The sequence below is a fragment of the Fundulus heteroclitus genome, unplaced genomic scaffold (genome assembly GCF_011125445.2).
Source record: "Fundulus heteroclitus isolate FHET01 unplaced genomic scaffold, MU-UCD_Fhet_4.1 scaffold_49, whole genome shotgun sequence".
NCBI classification, from domain to species: domain Eukaryota; kingdom Metazoa; phylum Chordata; class Actinopteri; order Cyprinodontiformes; family Fundulidae; genus Fundulus; species Fundulus heteroclitus.
This window is the reverse complement of record NW_023396912.1, coordinates 973,614-994,615: the sequence shown is the minus strand read 5'-3', so window position 1 is coordinate 994,615 and position 21,002 is coordinate 973,614. Positions and strand designations below refer to the sequence as shown.

The 21,002-nt window shown below is 37.5% G+C and overlaps 1 long non-coding RNA gene across 1 annotated transcript; it reads right to left on the bottom strand.

Moving 5' to 3' along the window:
• Nucleotides 1-930: 930 nt before the first annotated feature.
• Nucleotides 931-4,696, bottom strand: LOC118560816. Its single transcript, XR_004929597.1, has 3 exons — nucleotides 4,543-4,696; nucleotides 2,403-2,738; nucleotides 931-983 (listed from the first exon to the last, which is right to left on the bottom strand). It is a non-coding gene; the product is annotated as an uncharacterized LOC118560816 (long non-coding RNA).
• Nucleotides 4,697-21,002: the final 16,306 nt, after the last annotated feature.

The window sequence follows — 21,002 nt, the reverse complement described above, 5'->3', positions numbered from 1 at the left end:
AGAGCCGCCGCTGTCTGGAGCAGCAGGAAGCTGTTGCTGCTTCAGACAGCGGCGGAGGGGAGGTAGCTATCGCTACACGGGCCGCTTCTCCGGCCCGTGTAGCGATAGCTACCTCCCCTCCGCCGCTATTTAAGTAGAACAATGAATAGAGCAGAATTAAGTTGTAATTTACCGGAGATGAAGTGTAGACTGCAAATTCTGTCATGGTATGATGGCTCCCCCAGTCCATTGGGAGGGTCTGCCTGCGCTCTTTTCATTGAAAATATCCAATTCTTTCTTCGTCCTTCCTCCTTCGGTAAACGACAGAAACGTACATCCAACGATTTGGAATGCCTCTGTGTGCAACCGGGAGCACAACAAGTCGTAGGCATTGCTTAGATTCCAAAAATAAACGAACTAAAAGTACGCTCTAAATCACCCGTTTTGTCATGTAGTAGACGGGCTGTCAGGCTAGCCTGCCCACCAAGATGGAGGCGCGCACCCCCGATCACGTGACTGTGACGTCAGATGCAAGGGGTCTATTGATTCGCTAATGCCTTTTAAGGGTACTTGAGCAAATAAAGCTTTTTTCACATAATTCACATCTATTCTGTCTCTGATGTGTGTGTCTCATGTTGTGACGCATCAAATCGCTCTTTTCTGTAAAGGATTTTCCTTAACAGTCACACAACTATGGCTTCTCTCCAAAATGAATTATTTGTTGGACTTTAACACTGCTACTAAGTTTCTCACAATGTTCGCATGTATGGGGCTTGTCATCTCGATGAAGGCAGCGTACACAAATTTAAAGGGTGATTTTCTTACAGAAGGATTTCCCACATTCTTCAGAGCGGTATGTTTTCTCTCCAGTGTGGATCTGCTGATTTCTTTGTAAATAAGACTTGGTTTTAAATGTTGCTCCACACTGGTCACAGTTATATGGCTTTTTTCCTGTTTGATGGTGCGGTGAGGGATCCATCAGGCAGCTGATGGTCTTCATGTTCCTATGATTACCCAAGAGAGAGATAAATGCCTTATTACATAGTTCAAACAATGACAACTTTTCTATTGTTCTAAAAGGCAAAAGTATAACATAGACAAAACAAAATGAAAAAATCTGCATGTTTAATTAAGATATAAGGTAAGACTTAAAAAAATAATTTGAAACCTGAAACAATGCATTTAAATAATCACAAGAATGAGGCCTTATGAAGGTGGATTTTAGAGCTAATACCTGTTCCTGTTGGCTGGTACAGAGGCACGTCAAGCTTTTATGGAGACAACAGACTGCTCCTTCAACATGACATGTTTCACGGACTACAAACTGAAAAAATAGAGTGCGTCACATCTGGAGTTATCCGACTGATGACGCGGACCCTGTTAGTCCCAGCTCCTTACAAGACTCATACGCCAAGTTTACTGTAAAACTTTGGGACAGTGAAAATTAATCTAGGACTGCTGGGAGAACAGAATTATACCACTGAGATCAAACAAAATGACAGCAGTCTTCCTTTCATTAAAACCTAACTAATTCAGCACCAGCTAGTCCCCAATGCCTCCCAGGCCCTCACCATGTCCTCGCTGTTTGAAGCGTTTGAGGAGCTTTTATGAATGCCTGACAGTCATCTGCATAAAGATGTAGAGACAATATATTTAAATAATGAGAATAACAATAAATACAAGTTAAGAAGACAAAGACTTGGGGATCTGGGACCTATAGAAAACCCGATGATACTTTAAATATACTCTGACCTGTATGGCTGGATTAAAACCTTTGGAGGGTGTTTAGTCTGAATACTGAGAATCACTCCAGTGTTTCCAGTGAGGGTTAAGAATGACTCCAGTTACCTAACGCCTCCCCATTGCAGAGGAGTGGACCAGTTTCGGTTTAATCTGCAGGCCTATAATGACCTTAACTACTCCCCATTACTAAGGGGTGGACCTGTTAGGGTTGAATCTGCATGTTATCTGAGCCATTACAGGCCTTTGTTTGCCAATTGTATATAGCTTGGTACTCCACATTACTCCACACTTTTTGAATTGAGAAAGCTTCCTGGAGAGGAAGAGAAACGTCTTCCAACTTCAAAAAACAATCCAGCTGTTTGGTTTTATAACTTTTTTGGAATGACATTTAAAATGATGTTTGATCACTTTTTGCTGGGATGTCTTTTGAAAATGAAATGTTATTCACTATTTTAATTAATTTACTTATCAAGCAATATTGAAGAAGAAAATAAAAATGCATTTATATTTATACATTTTAATTAGAATATTGGAACACATTCGCTTCCATACACAGACCAGCTACTTTCCACAGAGTCTCATCAACAGCATCTTTAGGAACCACCAGCATCTGATCTGAGATGTTTCTCACTTCTAGAACAAAGAAGAGGCTGAAAGCTCTGATCCAAAGACGGACTCACCTGGAGGAGAAACAATCAGGTAGACGCTGCAGATGAGATTCCTCTCACGGTTTCCTTGATGTTGAATTCGACATTCATAGATTCCCGTATCGTTAGTTGTCACATTCTTCAGAACCAAAGAAACGTCTCCATCCTTCATCTGTCTATCCCTCAGATCCACACGGTTCTGAAAAGAAGGTTCCTGTGAAAATGGGTCCATCTGCTCATCTCTGTATAGAAGAACATATTCTTCTGTAACATCAGCTCTTCTCCACTCTACCACTATGACAGATTTACTGTCAGGAACTCCACATGTCAGGTTGACATGTTGTCCAGGTTCTGCTGTGATGTTTTGATCTAGAGGAGAGATAAAACAGCAGAGAAGTAAGAAAAAATTATTTTTGAATTGAGAAAGCTTCCTGGAGAGGAAGAGAAACGTCTTCAGCTACGAAAAACAATCCAGTTGCTTTGTTTTTTACATTTTTTTTTTAATGACCATGATCTGGATGACTGAGAATCTTCACCAGCACAGAGAAGAAAGGTTAAGGAGCCTTTGCTGATAAAGCACTATGAAGAACACCATGTACAGAGTAACAGGCTAACAAAGCCGGAAGTTTACAAAGAATAATAAAACAAAAAACTCAGATACATTCAATCAATTTTATTTATGAAGTGTCAGTCCACAACATGTCATACCGAGGCACTTCACAAAGTCAAATTCAATCAAATGTATTCCCAACATATTTATTTAAGCATTTTGCAATAATTCACTTATTGGGCCATTTGTCACATTGTAACTTTTTTTATTGGCAGCAACCGTACTGTCAATCACCAAACCCTGTGAGCAACCTTAAATAAGTCTGTTTTTGTCATGAAGTTGAAGCAGCAAAAGCAAACCTAGAAATGTAAAGTTCTCCAGAAAAGTGTAGCAGTACAATTACAAACTTGTAGGCTACTTAAGCCAGATGTACAAAAGATGCTGTAGAGTGATATAATTATAGATAGAGCAGGACAGGGTCTGCAGAGGTTACTCATAACAGAGTAGATAATGTAGGTTTCCAAATAAAGTTGCTTTATAGTTTTTCTTCCCTCTATTCTGTCAGGTCCAAGTTGGAAGTTCTTTTGTTACAAGAATGAAAATCATGCAACACAATGAACCAATCATTAAATTCGTTGACAATGCTTCTAGTTGTGAATTTTTTTTCTATTTTGGTGTTGCAGTCCTAAATTTTACACACATACAAATCGCTTTTTGGTAAGTGAAATTGTCATTTCATGTTTTGTCTGTGTGGTGGATTCTGTCAGTGTGACAGGGGCTGTGTTCAGCAAGATCTTTCAATTGTTATAAAATAAGCCATAGTTACTTTTTGCCAAGTTAACTTTTCCTATTTTTTCTCTTCAGGGATATTATTCAGTTAAGGAAGTTTAAATCTCTATCAATAAATTATAACCCTTCCTTGTAATTTTCCATTTTGCACGGTGCACATTACTATACGTACAAGTACAGATAGTAATGTGAAAAAATTTTAGTTTACATTTTTAAAAACAAATAACTTTTAACCGCTGTAAAACTTAATACACTTTCCTTTTTTAAATAATTTGAGTTCCATCCATCACCGCCTACAGTTACATGACAGGATGGTTCTGAATCTAACCAAGTTTAGTTCAGATTATGGCAAAATGGCTGAAAAATGTATCAGACTTTTAAATCAGTAAATATCAATTATTACTGAATAGTGTTTAGTTTACCTCTTAGAAACATGGTTTAGAGGAAAACATCCTGGATGTAAACTGTAACTATAACCCTATTTAAATGTAACCTTTAACCTAGATCCGCCCTACTACCAGCCGTGCTTATTTTCACCGTGAGAGAATGACCCTTCCTCTGCCTACATCTCCCAGAATTCTTTGTGGTTCTGACTCCACCCGATCTCGTTTTGCCTGACCATAACTTTATGGCACATCAGTCAGCTAAAAGACTGATGTCGCCACCATTTACCGTGTTTCTAAGTACTGAAAACATTTTAATAACATGTATTATTACCAGGTTAATCTAACAAAGCGGGACTTTCGAATCCACGGTGACGTCACGAGGGAGTTGGTACGCGGAAACTAACGGTTTCTGTTTACCAGAAGAATGAAAGTGGATTAAAATACTCACTGTCTAAAGAGGAGACGGAGCTGATACACAGCAACACCCAGCAGCTCAATGTAGTCTGGAGAAAAAACATTTTCAGTATTTCTATACGTCGTTAGTCTGCTGGACAAAGTGCTTCCTCATCGATGTACGGGTTTTCCCCACTGAGTTATATAATATAGTGGTTTTCCCCAACAGCTCTGCGCATGCGCCAAGCCGTGAACACTTGGAACGAACAACCAGACCTCTCTCTCTCTCTCTCTCTCTCTCTCTCTCTCTCTCTCTCTCTCTATCTATCTATCTATATATATATATATATATATATATATAGAGAGAGAGAGAGAGAGAGAGGGAGAGAGCGAGAGAGAGATTTTAAATATTAAACTTATTTAAAATGAAAGATGGATGTATTGTCAGTTGTAAGACTAAAGTAGACTTGCCACCAGTGAATGTTGTGCCAAAATAACTCCAGTCTTTTCCAATTTGAGTCTTGTTCTCTTGAACAATAGTTTAACATGCAGCCGATTGCTAATATTATTTATCACTGATACAAACAGCTGAACGCTCCGTCACTGGACACCTCAATTATAGCTTCCTAAAAAAGATCAGAGATTTCTCCTTATTTTTAAAAGCACTTTTTTTTTGTAAAAAAAAAAATGACCCATCACTGGATAATTAGAAGAACATCCTAGTATAGTTTCCAAATTTCCAAAGTGATTAGTCTGTCTCTGTTCTAGATCTAGAGACAATAGATTGTTTTAGAGACAAACGGGAGGGTGAAATTTTCTGAATACCACACAAAACCAGGATTGTGTCAAAGTAAAGGCCCAAACTGACTGTGATGAGTTTCATGCAGCAGGAAAGAGTCAGGACCCTACAGCTGATATCATCTGGACATGCATCCCGGTGTGGATTTACAGTTTATAGTCATGGCTTTTTCTGTAAAGAAGACAAAGGGAAAAGCACTTCTAAAAAGGTAAAGCTATATATATATGGGATTTCCTGCACCCTCTTTAGGTTTTTAAAAGTTTTAATAGGACAATGCATTTGTTTGTTCCTTTACCTAGAAAATACTGCAAATCTTGTAAAAAATGAACTAATATATGTGCTGGATGCTCAGGGGTAGCGCGCACAGCCCAGGTACAGAGACCTTAGTCCTTAGAGTGTCCCGTGTTCTTCTGCGGGTCTTTTCCACATACCCCCCCCCCCCTCTCAGTCCGCCTTTCCTGTCAGCCTATTTTTGATAAAAATGCCGTAAAAAAATGGATCTGTGAAATTGGTGAGTATGTCTTTGTCCATGCATGTAATCCTGTATATGGATCTCAGGTTATGTGGAGAAAAAGGTTCTACTTTAAAATGTTCCTGTTTTATTGGTGCATTAAAGCATTTAAATTATGACACTGATAGTTTGCTGCCATCCCCACAGTTGCAGTAAAAGGAGAAGGTTTTTATGGAAGGGCCTGGCAGGCCCCTTAGCCCCGGGTCTAGCAGCAGGTTGAGCAGGCCCTGACAATAGATGAACAGACAGAAGCCATGTTGGTCCAAAGAGAAAAGCCATCACTAAGCAGGGGGGGGGGGGGGAGCAGCCCTGACCACAGCTCACAAACATTTCTCTTGCACTGCTGAGCCTTGGTCCTGCAGCAATCCTCTCATTGAATCCCTGTAAGCAGCGGTCAGTCTCTGCAGGCTACTCTTTTGTACCTGCACCATAAGTGTGCAGTGCCCAGTGGAGGGCAACATGTCCTCTGGTTAACCCTGGAAAAAGCTGTTAGATTTCTAGAATGTTGGCCTTCATGCCTGTATATAACAAATGTAGAATTTACTCTGTTTTTAATTGTTTTTCTTTTAGGTCCTTGCTATGGACCCGGTGTCCAGTGTCCTTAACAAAGTCTGAATGAATGAAAGGTGAGGGGTGAATTGGAACAGGAGACAGGGGTCTTTATTAAGCTATTTGGACGTGAAATTAATTTAAATGAACTAATTTCTTTATTAAACTATACAATGTATTAATTTATACATTTGTTAATTTGTAATACCACATCTCTTTGTTTGAGAGCAGAAAACAAAGTATTTCAGCATGAAAAAAATGTATTTATACATTAATATGCCATGTATGTCTGTTAAACATTTATGAAGTATGTTGATTAAACACCGTATTTCAGCATTAAAACATGTTTTATGTGTAACAGCGTCCTGTATCATAACCACATCTCTGCTGTTTGTAACAAACCAAACCGTGTCGAAACTGGGTAACAGTTCAGGGAATTATCATTTATTTTAGTTAGGCTAACAGCTTCCTCAGTGCAAATAAATGCACTGGGGGCATGTGGCAGACCCATCCAAGATGGCGGCCATGCTGTAACGTCAGCTCCAGAGGGCAGTGCCAGTCCATAGGGCGAGCGTCTACCTATATAATGTCTGTGCTAGCTGCATCCAGCCAAAACAGCGATGAGCAATGCTTAACCTTTTCAGTTTGAACTGGAGCATGCTAAAATTGATGACAATGTACTACTACTACTACTACTACTACTACTACTACTACTACTACTACTACTAATAATAATAATAATAATAATAATAATAATAATATATAGGACATTTTTGACCAATCTGTATAATCTGACCCAATCTGTATAATATGATTGAACTTGATTTTGTAAAGTGCCTTGAGATGACATGTTTCATGATTTGGCGCTATATAAATAAAATTGAATTGAATTGATAATAATAATAATAATAATAATAATAATAATAATAATAATAATAATAATAATAATAATAATAATAATAATAATAATAATAATAATAATAAATATTGAAACGATGAATGACATGTACCATAAACACAATATGATAAAAAAACAACTTGGGTAATGTTAACCTTGCTATATTAACACTGTAGCTTCCAGTGCAATAGGACTTAACTGCGTCATCAACCCAGCATGCATTGCACAGGTGGAAAAATGGCGACCTCCATGGGCGAAAAATATAACAAAGAATATATCATTTTTAAAGTAATTATGAGTTTTTACATAGAAACAGCAATTTTTAAGTTAATAGGAATATTACAACATATTTGGGCCTATATGTTGAACTAGTCATGGACTCCTTTAAGTGGAAAGGCAATGTGTAAAAAAAAAAACTTGCAGATGGAACTTTTTTTACTGTTGCACACAAAGAAAGTAGCAAAGCAGAATATTACATGGAGTTGTTCATTAAAGAAAGAGGAGATTTCTATGAGCAATTGAAAAACATGAAAAATAATATGTGCAAAAGCAACAGATGAGTCTAACAGTGTTAAAGTCTGTTAATCTAAAATAATTTGCAGAAGTTCTGCAGACTTTGAGTATCTTTGGTTTTGATGAGCCCCTCCTATTAAACCTTCCTCGGAAAAGCAAAGCTTTTCATGATCACATTGTTTCTTCTAGCTCAGATATTTATGATGTTTTTATGGGCAACAGCCAAAATCATAAAAAAAAGTTATTTTTCATTTTGTTCTTATTCTTCTTATTGTAAAAGTTGATTTCTTTTTTCATATTTAAACCCAGATTTACCTCCAATAAATCATCCATCCATGGTCTATAGCTACTCAGACTTCCAGGGCGAGGGCTGCTAGGGTGTATCACCAGTCCAGGACAGGACAGGACAGAGACCCTCAGCCACACTGACTCCTGAGGACCATTAGGGCCCAGTTAGTCTGACCTCCAGTGGCAATGGCGCTGGAGGTCAGATTGGCATTGGCAAGATGGCCGCTGGCTAGGAGGAGCATGTGGATTTGTCCTGCAACAAAGTGAAATCTATTGAATATCTAAAACATAACTCAACATCCAAGCAAATGTTGGAGTTCTGCACTTGGACACTCAACTAATGTTTGGACTTTTAGGACCATTTCTGCTATCTTTCTTGATGATAAGCACTCTTTACTATATGTGCTTAAACAACCAGCAAAGGCCTCGTAAACTACCAGGATTCTGAGCAGTGGGAAAGTAAAAAAATAATGGATTCAAGTTTGACAAAAGATATGGAAGAACTCAAGCTGTCATTGAATGTCATGTCAGAAGAACTGAGCAAGGTGGTGAAGCAACAAACAAGCCTGATGCGCTTGATTGGAGAAATTCAACAATTGAAAGCAATCATTAAAGAAAAGGATGAGAAGATAGAAGAGTTGGAAAAAAGAGTGGAGGACTTGGAACAGGCTACAAGAAAAGGAGGACGTGGTGATATCTGGCCTCAAAACAACACACCGTTCATATGCAAGGATGACAGCAGAAGATAATAAAAGGGAAGATGCACCACCAGATGAACTACTTTCTCTTGAACAGCAAGTTGTCAAATTCTTCAGTAGCAAAGGAATTTAGCTGGATAGTAAAACCATTGCTGCTTGTTATACAATGCCTCAAAAACCAAATGCAAATTTGGATAAAAGGAAGAAAGGACCAAATATCATCCTTCGATTTGTGAGTACAAAACACAAAATTGAACTGTTAAAAGTTGTAAAAAGCCTAAAGGGAACAAATGTGTTTGTGAATGAACACCTCACAAAGAAGAATGCAGAGATTGCTTACCAAGCCAGGATATTGAAGAAGCAGAAAAAAATACAGGCTACATGGACTAGGAATTGTAAGACATTGATAAAACTTAATGGATCTCCTGAGCAAGCAAAGATTTTAACCATCAAGAATGTTGCCGAGCTGGAGAAATATAGATTATTTGGAACATTGACTTGCTACTGTTGAGGTTACAGTTGCTTATGCTTTGTCTATTTTCCTACGTTTCTCTTCTCTGTTTTCTTTTCTTTTTTTTTTCTTTTTTGGTTTTTGTTGTTTGTTTGTTTTCTGCATTTTAGCTTTTTCGTTTGGAGTGTTGAACATACTGATGGAAGTGAAGAATATATTTGGTCATGAGCAAAAAAACAAAACAAAAAACGGAATTTAAGTGTGTTGATCTTACAGATCATAAATTTTATGATATAGAAACTAATATCGACCCAGAGACCAACTCCAGTTATAATATTATACAGCACTGTGAATATTATTCGGAAGATAAAATTAATGTGAGGTCAGGGGGCTTTTCAATAATTCATTTTAATAGTAGGAGAATGTATAGTAACTTTTTTCAGATAAAAAGCTACCTTGGAAAATTTGCTGAGAAATTCAGTGTGGTAGCGATCTCAGAAACTTGGATTACTGAGGGAAATAATCTGCTGGATGGTCTAGATGGATATCAAATGTTTAGTCAGAATAGACTAAATAAAAGGGGAGGTGGTGTTGCACTGTTTGTTAGGTCTGAATTGAGTTGTACGGTTGTTGATAAAATGACATTTTCAGTTGATAATTTGATGTGTTGTGCAATTATAAAATGTTTAAAGTTATTTAATGTTTCATAAATAACTCTCTGTCTGTTAAGTATTGTCTGGTGATGATCAGCTCTTAAGCTGATATCAAGACAACGGTTGAAAGGGATGAATTTGATCTTTTAACAGCAAAACCTGCACACACTTTAATAAGTACTTTATTCATATTGGTCCTAATTTAGTAAATAAATTGCCAAAGGTTAAGGATGGAAAGCATGATTATAATTTCAATAATATTAATACAATGTTTCTGGGAATAGTGAGTGAAAGTGAGGTAATAGAGGTAGTTAAAAAAATGTAAAAATAAGAAATCCAAAGATTGCAATGATATTGATATGGTTATCGTAAAAGAGGTAATTTATAGTATTATTAAACCTCTTACCTATATTTGTAACAGATCGTTTGTAACTGGAACCTTTCCTGATAAAATGAGGATGGCAAAGGTTTTACCAGTCCATAAAAGTGGTGACAAGCAAATATTAACAAATTATAGGCCAATATCATTGCTACCAAAATTTTCAAAAATTCTGGAAAAATTATTTATAAAAAGGCTGGACTCCTTTCTTAATAAAAATAATTTACTGAATGAGCACCAGTACGGCTTCAGGAACAACTGCTCCACAACTTTAGCTGTGATGGAGTTTGTGGAGCACATTGCTTCAGCAGTTGACCAGAAACTTAATACTGTAGGTGTGTTTATTGACTTATGTAAAGCATTTGATACTATTGACCATGCACGACTATTAGGTAAATGTGAACTGTATGGCATACAGGGGGTTACATATCAGTGGTTAAAAAGTTATCTAAATAATAGACTACAATATGTACAAATAAATAACACAAAGTCACAAACAGACATAGTAAAATGTGGTCTTCCTCAAGGCTATAAATTAGTATAAAGTATAAATTATTTATACTTTATTTAAATTATATTTTTGCAGTATCCTTTATTTTAAAGTTTATAATGTTTGCTGATGAAACAAATCTCTTTTTTTCTGGAAAAAATTTGAATGAAATAATAAAAACGATAGAAAAAGAGTTAGCTGAGATGAAAACATGGTTTGATTAGAATAAGTTGTCGTTAAATGAAGGGAAAACAAAATTTATGGTATTCTCTGGTAATCGGGTCCATAACGATGTAAAGTTATGTATAAATGGAGTTAAAATTGAAAGAGTTTATGAGACAAAATTTTAAGGGATTGTTATAGACAATAAACTTAGTTGGAAGCCTCACATAGAATATATTAGAAACAAAGTTGCAAAAACTATTGGAATATTATTTAAAATAAAAGATTTGATAAATATCAAAGGCCTGCATATTATATATTCCTCTTTGGTCATGCCTTATTTGTCTTATTGTTCAGAAGTATGGGGAAATGCAAATAAAACAATTATTGATAAGTTAGTTAAGTTGCAAAAAAAAGCTATAAGGCTTATTAATAAGGTGAATATTGATAAATAAGGCGATAAATAAGATGATAAACTCTTCATTCAAAGCAACACATTAAAATTCAAAGACATTGTTTATAAAAAAAATACTGGAAATAATGTATAAAGCAGTGAACAAAAGTCTTCCTTCTGGTATTCAGAAATTATTTAAGTTAAGTGAGAATAAATATAATTTGCGAGGTTTGTTTATATTTGAATGTGCAAAAGAGAAGAGCCAGATAAAGTCTAGATGTGTTTCAGTTATTGGTGTGAAACTGTGGAATGAACTGAATGACGATTTAAAGTTATGTCCTTTCTTGATGAATTTTAAAAGGGCTTTAAAATGTAAAATGATAAAATCCTATGTTATGTAGATTTGAATATTTATATATGTACTGTAAAGAACCTGGTAGGTTGTAAAGGTTTGTAAGTATAAAACAGGGTAGGCAAAAATAAGCTTTGCTTCAACCTATTCCTTTTTTTTTGTGAATTGTGGGTTTGTTTGTTTTATCGTTGTTTTGTTTTTTTACTGTTTCCTGTGTTTAATGTTGGATAATTTACTAAAAAAATAAAGTGAAAGTGAAGTGAAACCTCCATGGTTCTGGTTGTGGGGAAGCCGGAGCACCAGGAGAGAACCCACACATGAAGGCTTTTCTTCTTTTCCTTTTTGTTCTTTTTCTTCTTATTACAAACGTTTATTTATTTTACCATATTTAAACTAAGATTGATAATTAATTAAAGTTAAATCAGTTTAAGAAGAGAAATCACTTTATTTTTAAGGTGTGTCTGGTTCTGATCCAGACTGGCTGCTGACCTGCATCAGTGCTGGAAGAACTTTCTACAGGTTCTGGTCCTCTGGGTCTTCACTCCTGGGCTCGGTTCTGTTGGTCCTGCTGGGAGTGAAGCTCTGGATCTGTGGTTCTGATTCTGTTTGCTCGTTTTCTGTGGAGGTTCCACTATTTTCTCTTAATCTTAACCTCCAAGATCCAAGATGGAGGGAAGCTTTAGTGGTGATAAATCTAACTTTTAGGTTATTGTCTAAGATGCTGGTTCTGGTCCAGCCAGGCTGCTGACCTGCATCAGTTCTGGAAGAACTTTGAAATTCAATGTTGTCCTCTGAGTCTTCACATGTCTGCTCGGTTCTGTTGGTCCTGCTGGGAGTAATGTTCTGGATCTGTGGTGGTTCTGATTCTGTTTGCTTGGTTTCTGTTGAGGTTCCACTAGTTTCTCTTCTCCAAGACCCAGGAATGTGGACCTTCTGTCTGCTAGAAGAAGATAGGCTATCATCTGGATGTTCTGATCGGATCCGAGGTGAAGCTGGTTCCTGTCCAGGAAACTGGGACGTCTCTGAATCAGAACCAACAGTATCTCTGGTTGTCTCAGTGGAGGCTTGGAGATCACTGCTGGAGGTTCTGAACGGCAGGTTCTGAGAATATAGGTCCAGTCTGTGGAGGATTGAAGGGTTTGGTTCTGGAACTTTAATCAGATTCAGACCTGCTCTCTGGTGCAGATTTCTGAGTCCTTCAAACCTGGGTCCAGTTCTGGGAGGCTGCTGGGTCTCTGCAGCAGCCGCTTGGGTTTCTGGCTCGGTTCTTCTGTTGCGTCTCAGCGCTTGGAACCGGGGATTATCGTGGTAGAAACAGGACGACCCTTTTGTACACCACCAGCAATCGGCTGGATCATCAGGAAAACAAATGTCCGCTTCTCGGACGGTGTCGTAGAAGAAACGGTACATGGTGAGCGGTTCCTTCCAGACGAGTCTGTGAGGTTAAATGAAACGGTTCTGTGATGGAACAGATGGAACCTTTCTGCGGAACACGGCCTGTGATGTCACAGCTGACCAAAGCAGGCTGATGTTACCTAGCAACAGGAGAACACGGCCTGTGATGTCACAGCTGACCAAAGCAGGCTGATGTTACCTAGCAACAGGGGGAAGGTTTCGGTCAGTTACTTCCCTGGGCGACCTTTCAAAATAAAAGCATGTTATCTTTTATGCACGTTTCTGCTCCGTTGACGCAGATGGTTTAAGATTTAGTCGGGTCAGAACCGGTTGTGGGCCATGTGGGCGGTTACCTAACCATAAATTAATTTAATAATAATAATAATAATCTAATAATCCGTCTCACGTTATTGGGTTGCTAAAATAAATTATCTTTTCATAATATTTGAATTTAGTGAACATGACTTTTGAGACAAACTCTGACAGCCAGATTATTGACTTCCTGGTTCTGTTCAGTGAGTTCAGTCCTGCAGATCACAGGAACATCTTCTTCTCCAGGAGACATGAAAGGCAGACGTTTTTGGGGGGAAAAACATTGTCGCTCAAACTTTGTTCTTGTTTCCGTATTAAAATTGTCCGGGTCTCTGATTCCTATTAACCCTGGCCAACCAGAACTCTCCTTTCTGCACATTATCCATCTGGTTGGCACCTTGACCCGCCGGTGCATTGGTGGCGCTCGGTGTTTGGGGGTGGATGCACGGGCGGGTACCGGCTCATTCCTGGCGGCTGCTGCGCGGGGCCTGGCCCCCCGGGGATCGGTTGGCGGGCGGGGCGCCCCTGGGGCCTCGGGGGTCCCTGGGGCGCCCAGCTCCTGGGGGCTTCGGCATTGCAGCGGCTGGGGGATTTCCTTGGGGCCGTCTTTCCTCTTCCCTTGGTGGGGGGTGGGGGCAGATTTCCTGCGTCGGCCCCTTTTGGGTGCCTTTACTTTGGGGGTCCCTTTGGGCACCTGGGGTTTTGGTCCCACGGCGCCTGCCTCGGTGCTCTGGGGGGGCGAGTCTTTGGTTCTTCACAACCACTATTGAGCAATTTTCTTTTGGATAAACTTTACATACACAAGTGCACTCTCATAAATAACTACAGGTGCTGGGTTCCAGGTACTCAGTGTTCACTTCTATACAGAAAGCCCATATTTTTAACTTCAGCTACCTCGGATTTAATAATACTACATATACTTCAGTGATGGTATCAGGGTGTTACTTTATTGTATCTGCTATACTAAATCCATTGGTTGTGCTGTTCTTTTTACATCTCTCTTTGCAGGTGATGAAGATTTAGAATTTGTCACTGGTAATCTACAGTTATGGCCAAAATATTGAGAATGACACAAATATTATATTTTCACATGATCTGCTGCCTTCTGGTTTTCATGTGTGTATGTCAGATGTCATCACATACGTACAGAAATACAATTGCAATCAGATTATGAGTAACAAAAACTTTTAATGACAGTCAGAATGAGTTAATGCAGGAAGTCAATATTTGCAGTGTTGACCCCTCTTCTTCAGGACCTCTGCAATTCTCCCTGGCATGCTCTCAATCAACTTCTGGACCAAATATTGACTTTGCAATTAGTTGCTGTTACGCTGATCACTCTTTATAACATTTTGGAGTATATGCAAATTGCCGTTATAAAAACTGAAGCAGTGGACTTTGTAAATATGAACATTTGAATCATTCTCAATGATTTTGGCCATGACTGTATTGTTGTTTGTCTTTCAGCACATTCACGGACCCGTTCAGCACTTTGGTGTTCTTGGGTTCTCAAGAAATAAAAGTGTTGGATTGATTCATTAATTGACGGTTCTCTGATCAAATCTTTTGAAGCACCTGTTGCAGGAAACAAAGAACATCTCCAGCTCCATGCGGTTGCATTAGAGACGTCTGTGCAGCCACTTTCACATTTCTCCAGCAATGTTCAGTGGGAGTTGCTGCCTTGTTCTGCTAATTTACTCCATCCAGCCTCCTAGACCTTCTGTGTTGTTCAGCTTGTTGTGGAGACAGTTGTATAACTGAACGAGCTGCCTCACCAGATTAAATGTCAGTTTTAGTCTCAGATTGTGTGAAATAAATTTCTCAATAAATGCGTTTCATAGTTAGGTGCGACATATTCATATTATTTTCCTCTTCATATTTTGACTGATGTGACACATATTCTGAAAAAACATCTCCTCAGCGACCATAAATCAGTTTTAAACCAGTCTCTCCTGTATTTATCAGAGATAAACTCTCTGTTTTTCTCCTAGAAGCACCATCAGCAGCAGCTAGAGGGCGCACATCTGCTCCCAGGACTGTAATAGGTACATTTCTTTAGAGTTAATCTTTCAGGTGAAATCAATGTGATTTTTATAATTTTCTTTTCCTGCCAGGAGACCAAAGAGGTGGATGTGTCAGAACTACACTACCCAGGTGACCTGAGGGGTCTCTCACATTGAGCTCACAGGATCTACTCTGAAACTTTCTGATAAGGATTTCATGTGGGAGTGAGCTTTGTTTGGCTGCCCTGGAAAGAGTGAAAACTTCTGCCTTCCCTGTAGAGCTCATAAAATGTGACTTTCCTTTCCTGGAAGGTGATAAAACTCTGAGTGTAACACTATGAGTTGTTATCCTGCTGGGCCTTAATATTAGTGGATAGAAACTGAACATTGTATTGATCAATTGTGTAGTTGTTGGACTTTAACAAATTAATGTTAAAGTCCTCACAAATGAAACTCATCTTATTACCATTCTGCTCAAACAATTTAGAAACCACTCATTTAACAGTTCTTTAACGATGCAGGAGTTCAATAAATGCAACTTATTAATACATTTTTTGTGATTCTGATTTTAATTTCAGTGGTTCAGCACTCCATCAAATCTTCAATAGATAGCCATATTTTATATAACCCTACATTGTAAGAATAACAAGTATTTTATATTTAAAGAATGTGTATATAATATATATGAAATTTGTTTAATAAAGATAAGAATGTAGCAATTGTGACTCCACCCTACCTTTTGTCACCATCACTCCCTTCGTCCAGTTGGTGTAATAGATTACGTAACAATATCAAGAATTAATGTTCAAAATGTTGCTACTTTCAGAAAATTAGATTCTAACCTCACCTTTTTTAAATATTCTTTTATTTTCTCTTCTGTTTTGCGTTGTGAACTGATTGTTACAGATTGTTCTTAATTAGCTGGCAGGTAAACATGAAACACTAACTGAGACTGAGGCCTGATTGTTTTTTTTTTTTTTTTTTTTTTTTTTAACAAACGACCAATCATTGCCCTTTGCATTTATTAAAATGTATTTATGGTTTAACTAAATCTGGTGTTGCACAGCAGCATTATGGTGTTAACGCTGCCTTGTTGATTTATTTGAAGACCACATATTTTAATGTGGTACAAAACTATGAAAAGTATTTGTGCCTTGTAAGCCTGAATTTGAAGTTGTAGAGAGAGTTCCATTCCAAGATTTGTATTTGTAGAATAAAAAATAAAAAAATCAATAAAAAAACAAAAAGTAAATTTTTTTACACCTGTTCAAATTTTAAATACAAGTACATAAATTCTGTTTTGTGAGTTGCACATCAGAAATGTCTTCCATTCAGTTTCGCTACAGTTGATCTAAAACAAATGGTGCAAAACGTGTATTAAAATCTTCAAAAAATAATTTTGTATATTTTTTTTCCTTAACAAAAATACAAATCAATAAATACAAGTGCACAGATCTGCTGCTGTGAGTCACAAATTCAACTTTACAAGTTACACCTTCATTTTCACTATTGATACAAATGTCTGACCGGTAAAAATTATCTGTAACTTGTGGGTAGTACCCTTGATTGGACAGCAGGGGGCGCTGCCTGCTTGGTCAGTCTGTACCAACCGGAGGTACATATATACGGCCTACTGCCTTGTTGCCTTCCAAGGACCCAGCCCACATATGCCTTCGAAGGATGCAGCCGTCATTGTCACTACCCGATCCGTACCGGTAGCACAATCTTTGCGCATGCGCGAACAGGATAACTTCAAGGTAGGCAATAGTTCCTTTTTTCTACTTTTTTTTATTTTGTGGTCTTCTTTTGGCGTGGGGGTTTCTTTTTTTATATCTTTGTATTTGCGTAAATATTGCATATTCTAAGAATGAAGAAAACACAAATACAAAAAAAAATGTTAATCGCCTTTCGATCATTTACTTTGACTTTGCTCTGAGCATGCATAAATATGTCACACAGTGTATACATTTAAATTTGTTTAAATACTTGATTTTCTCTGTACTTAACTGTGCACTTCAACTAGGGTTGGGAATTGATAAGAGTTTCACGATTCCAATTCCCTTATCGGTTCTGTGAAACGATTCAATTCCTTATCGATTCTCTTATCAATTCCAATTTAGGGAAATTTTTTTAACCTCTTAAACAAAGATAGACATGGTATTAAGCATTTAAATTTAAAGTAATAGCCTACTAATTTTACATTTCCGAGACATAAAAAGACAACAAATAAGCATTAAAGTACAGTTTATGGGTTGGGTTCTGCAATGTTATAAGATGAGTATAAAACTCATCTTTAGAACCAATCTCTGCTCTAAATGGTGATCTGCACCGCCTAATGTACTTTCAGCAGTTATCATCAGTTTTTGCAGCCGTAAACTGCAGAAAATACGGTCAGAGCGGCTCTTTCTGAGTTTACTCTCTGTTGCTGTCAGGATGAGCTGCAGAGCGTTATGAGGCAGAGGGATATTTCACCGTCACTTAGTTTAGAGCCCAAACAATCAACTTCACTTTCAGAAACAAGCCCAAAAAAGAACTGCAACCCCACAACTCATGAAATTTACAAGTGACTTTAGAAAAAATAAGATCAAAGTTGCATAAAATAAGTGGGCTTCACAACAGTGAGCATTCTTTCTAAGTGTGTCGTATCACTCCGCCGCTCTGGTCGGTGAACAAATGTTCCGGCAAATTCTACATCATAAAAAAGAAAAACCTACCTAAGTCTCGCTCTCATGTCATCTTGAAGACGTTCTTCTTCCAAATGTTGGCTACAGATGACATGTTTTCTCTCTGGCCAGAAGTTAGATGGCAAGTTGGCAATCCAACAAAAGATCCTGTGGTGAATCATGAATTTTACCCGATGTATTGGAACATCCAACTGCCATGCACGTGAGCATTGTTGCTTCAACAATAGCTCTCGTGAATTTTAAAGGTGAAGTCCTCTGGAAATCTGAAATAATTGTTGATGTAGAGCGCAGTGCCTTACCGCAACATTACGTCACAGGATGTGATGTCGGACAATAATGGACGCCCCCCTACACAGTGATCGAGACGACAAGTTGTAGACAAGTGAAAATAATTCATACAGGGAAGGCTAATTTTAGCATGTAGCATAGATAATTATTTCCCTGCAGGGCATCATTAGATGGAAATAGAAAAGTAGATAACATGTATATTTGAGAAATGTATTATATGCCCAAACTTTGTTTGTTATTTTAATCATACAGATCCTCATATCTATTTGCAACATGTTGAAAGCTGCCATCATAGGTGGGTGTAGTACCCAGATGTGATACTCTAATAACGAGTAGCACTACTTCAATATATTTTTAATAAGTAACTGTGCAATAAACCACACAAGTAAGAGTAACAAAGTATTTGGTGAGATGGCTATTAATAAGTCCTGTTTTACTGATCATAATGTGCAATGTAATATTGCCCATTTATTTCAGCAGACATGAATAAAAATGAAGTTATGTGCACTGTTGGGTATTTTATAACCAAAATATTAATACCATAAAACAAATTAAGGTTAGAAGAAACCTAGCATGAACAACATTTATATGTGTATCGTGTTTTTTATATAGGTTAAAATGTGTTCTTCATTCAGTTAAGTTACACGCCTTAGGTTGTGTATCAACAAAATTTACTCAAAAGTATAACATATGGAAAAAAAGTCCTAATCTTTTTATTTATTCATTGTCAAAAGCTACAGAGTAATTGAGTAAATCTAATTAGTTAATACCTGCCCTTGGCTGTTTGAGCAATATCACTTTTACAATTTCAATTATTTTTTGCAGAATATATATCTTTTATTAGTCATTTTGATTTGTATATCTTTATGTGCAAATGACACTAAAACCCTAAATGATTTAAAACAAAAATTTAATTAATTATTTGGACAGCATTTTTTTTACCATTAGAGATGGAAAGGATAAGATCTTGAGCGATATAAAGTATTAACTATCGTTTAATGCTCTTCACCATGCAGGTGCAAAATGATATCGCCAATCTTACAGGTAAGATTCATTCATAATCACGTGTCATAGCCATCCTTCCGGTATGACAGTCAATGCACCTGTTTTTTTTATTTAATTTTGTTTTCAGATGTCATTGAATGGGCTTGAAGCTGTTCTCCAGGAGGTGGTACTAGCACAGGGAGACAAAGCTTACCTCACCTATGTAATATCTTGAAGAGAGAAAGTAGAAGCAATAAAGTAGTTGTAAATATATTGTAACAGCGTTGTTTAACAATTGGATAACCTAGTTTTAAAAATTTGAAATACAAGCAAATTTAATAACTTTAAATAACTTATGTCAAATACAATGTTTCTTATTCGTTTTGAACAATGACTGGAATCAATACAAATTTTCTTTACAAACCTGACATACGGCTATGTTGTTTATGTTTTAACAGTCAGAATCAACTATTGTTTTTTTTTTTGTAATAAAGCAAACACATACAGAAACATTTTGTCCTGTTACAAAGTAATGACACAAACATAAGATGAAAGGTATGCTGTGCGAAGGTGGAGACCAGGTGGGGGTGAAGAAAGCTCAGGTGAGGAGCAGTTGCACACATCAAGCATCAAGCCGGACTTTATGAAGGGTGGAGGAGATGAGACCGCCATCGTTAGGCTGGGAAGGATATTGGCTGAGCAGGTGAGATGAAGACAGTTATAGTTAGAATTTACACATTAGTTTAATTTATGCATCCAATGACTTCATTCAAAAAGGTTTTTATACAATAAAAAAAGACTCATCCACAGCAGAAAATTCCCTCTGGCGGTTACCAGCGCCATGTCTACTGCCGGGGTCCAAGTGCCAAAGATTATTTCTTGTCAAATAAACTTTCAAAAACCTTCTTTCTTTGAGTGAGTCTTTCCAGGTTGAAGTTACATTTAAAGTTTTAAATGAATCCCCTTGAGTTTTGCAAAAAATTGGATATTTAAGGTCTTTGGAACACAGTTTATGCAGTTGGCATAACCATATCCAATTCTACGCAGTTGGTAGAATTGATATGGAATTTCTAAATAGAATAGTGGGACACGAATCAGGTTACTGAAGTCCTAATAGGAAAAGTTTCCAATGAGACATTATGGTAAACATAAATAAAATAAAATAAATTGAACATGTTGATCTCAGAATGTAGAAATTCACTTCTGCATCTTAACCCATCCCCCTTGGGGAGCAGTGGGCTGCCACTGTGTGGCGCCTGGGGAGCAATCTGGGGTTAAGGGTCTTGCTCAGGGACCCAGAGTGCCGGTGGTGGGGATTGAACCGGGTACTTGCATCCTTCTCTGAGTGCAAGCGCGCTGTTCTAACCACTAGGCCAATACTCCCCCCTATGATGATAATAGTTGAGCCAGGTCGCCTGCAACCAAGTATATCTTAGTTTTTGGAATGCCATTTGTTAGAAGTGCAAAAGTCCTTTGGTTTGTTTCTAAATTGTATTCACAATGTGAATAATAAGAAAAATATTTGGCAAATAAACAGAGCAAAAGTGTACTGTGAATGGACATTCTAAGTTGGCCAAAATTGTTGACCAAACCTCTTTTCCATCTATTCCTTATTAAATAAGGGAAAGGCTGTTATATTTTAGATTTTAACATATTTATTTTGGGAGTACCATTCAAAACATCAAAATCTGTGATTTGAATTTCAGCACCAG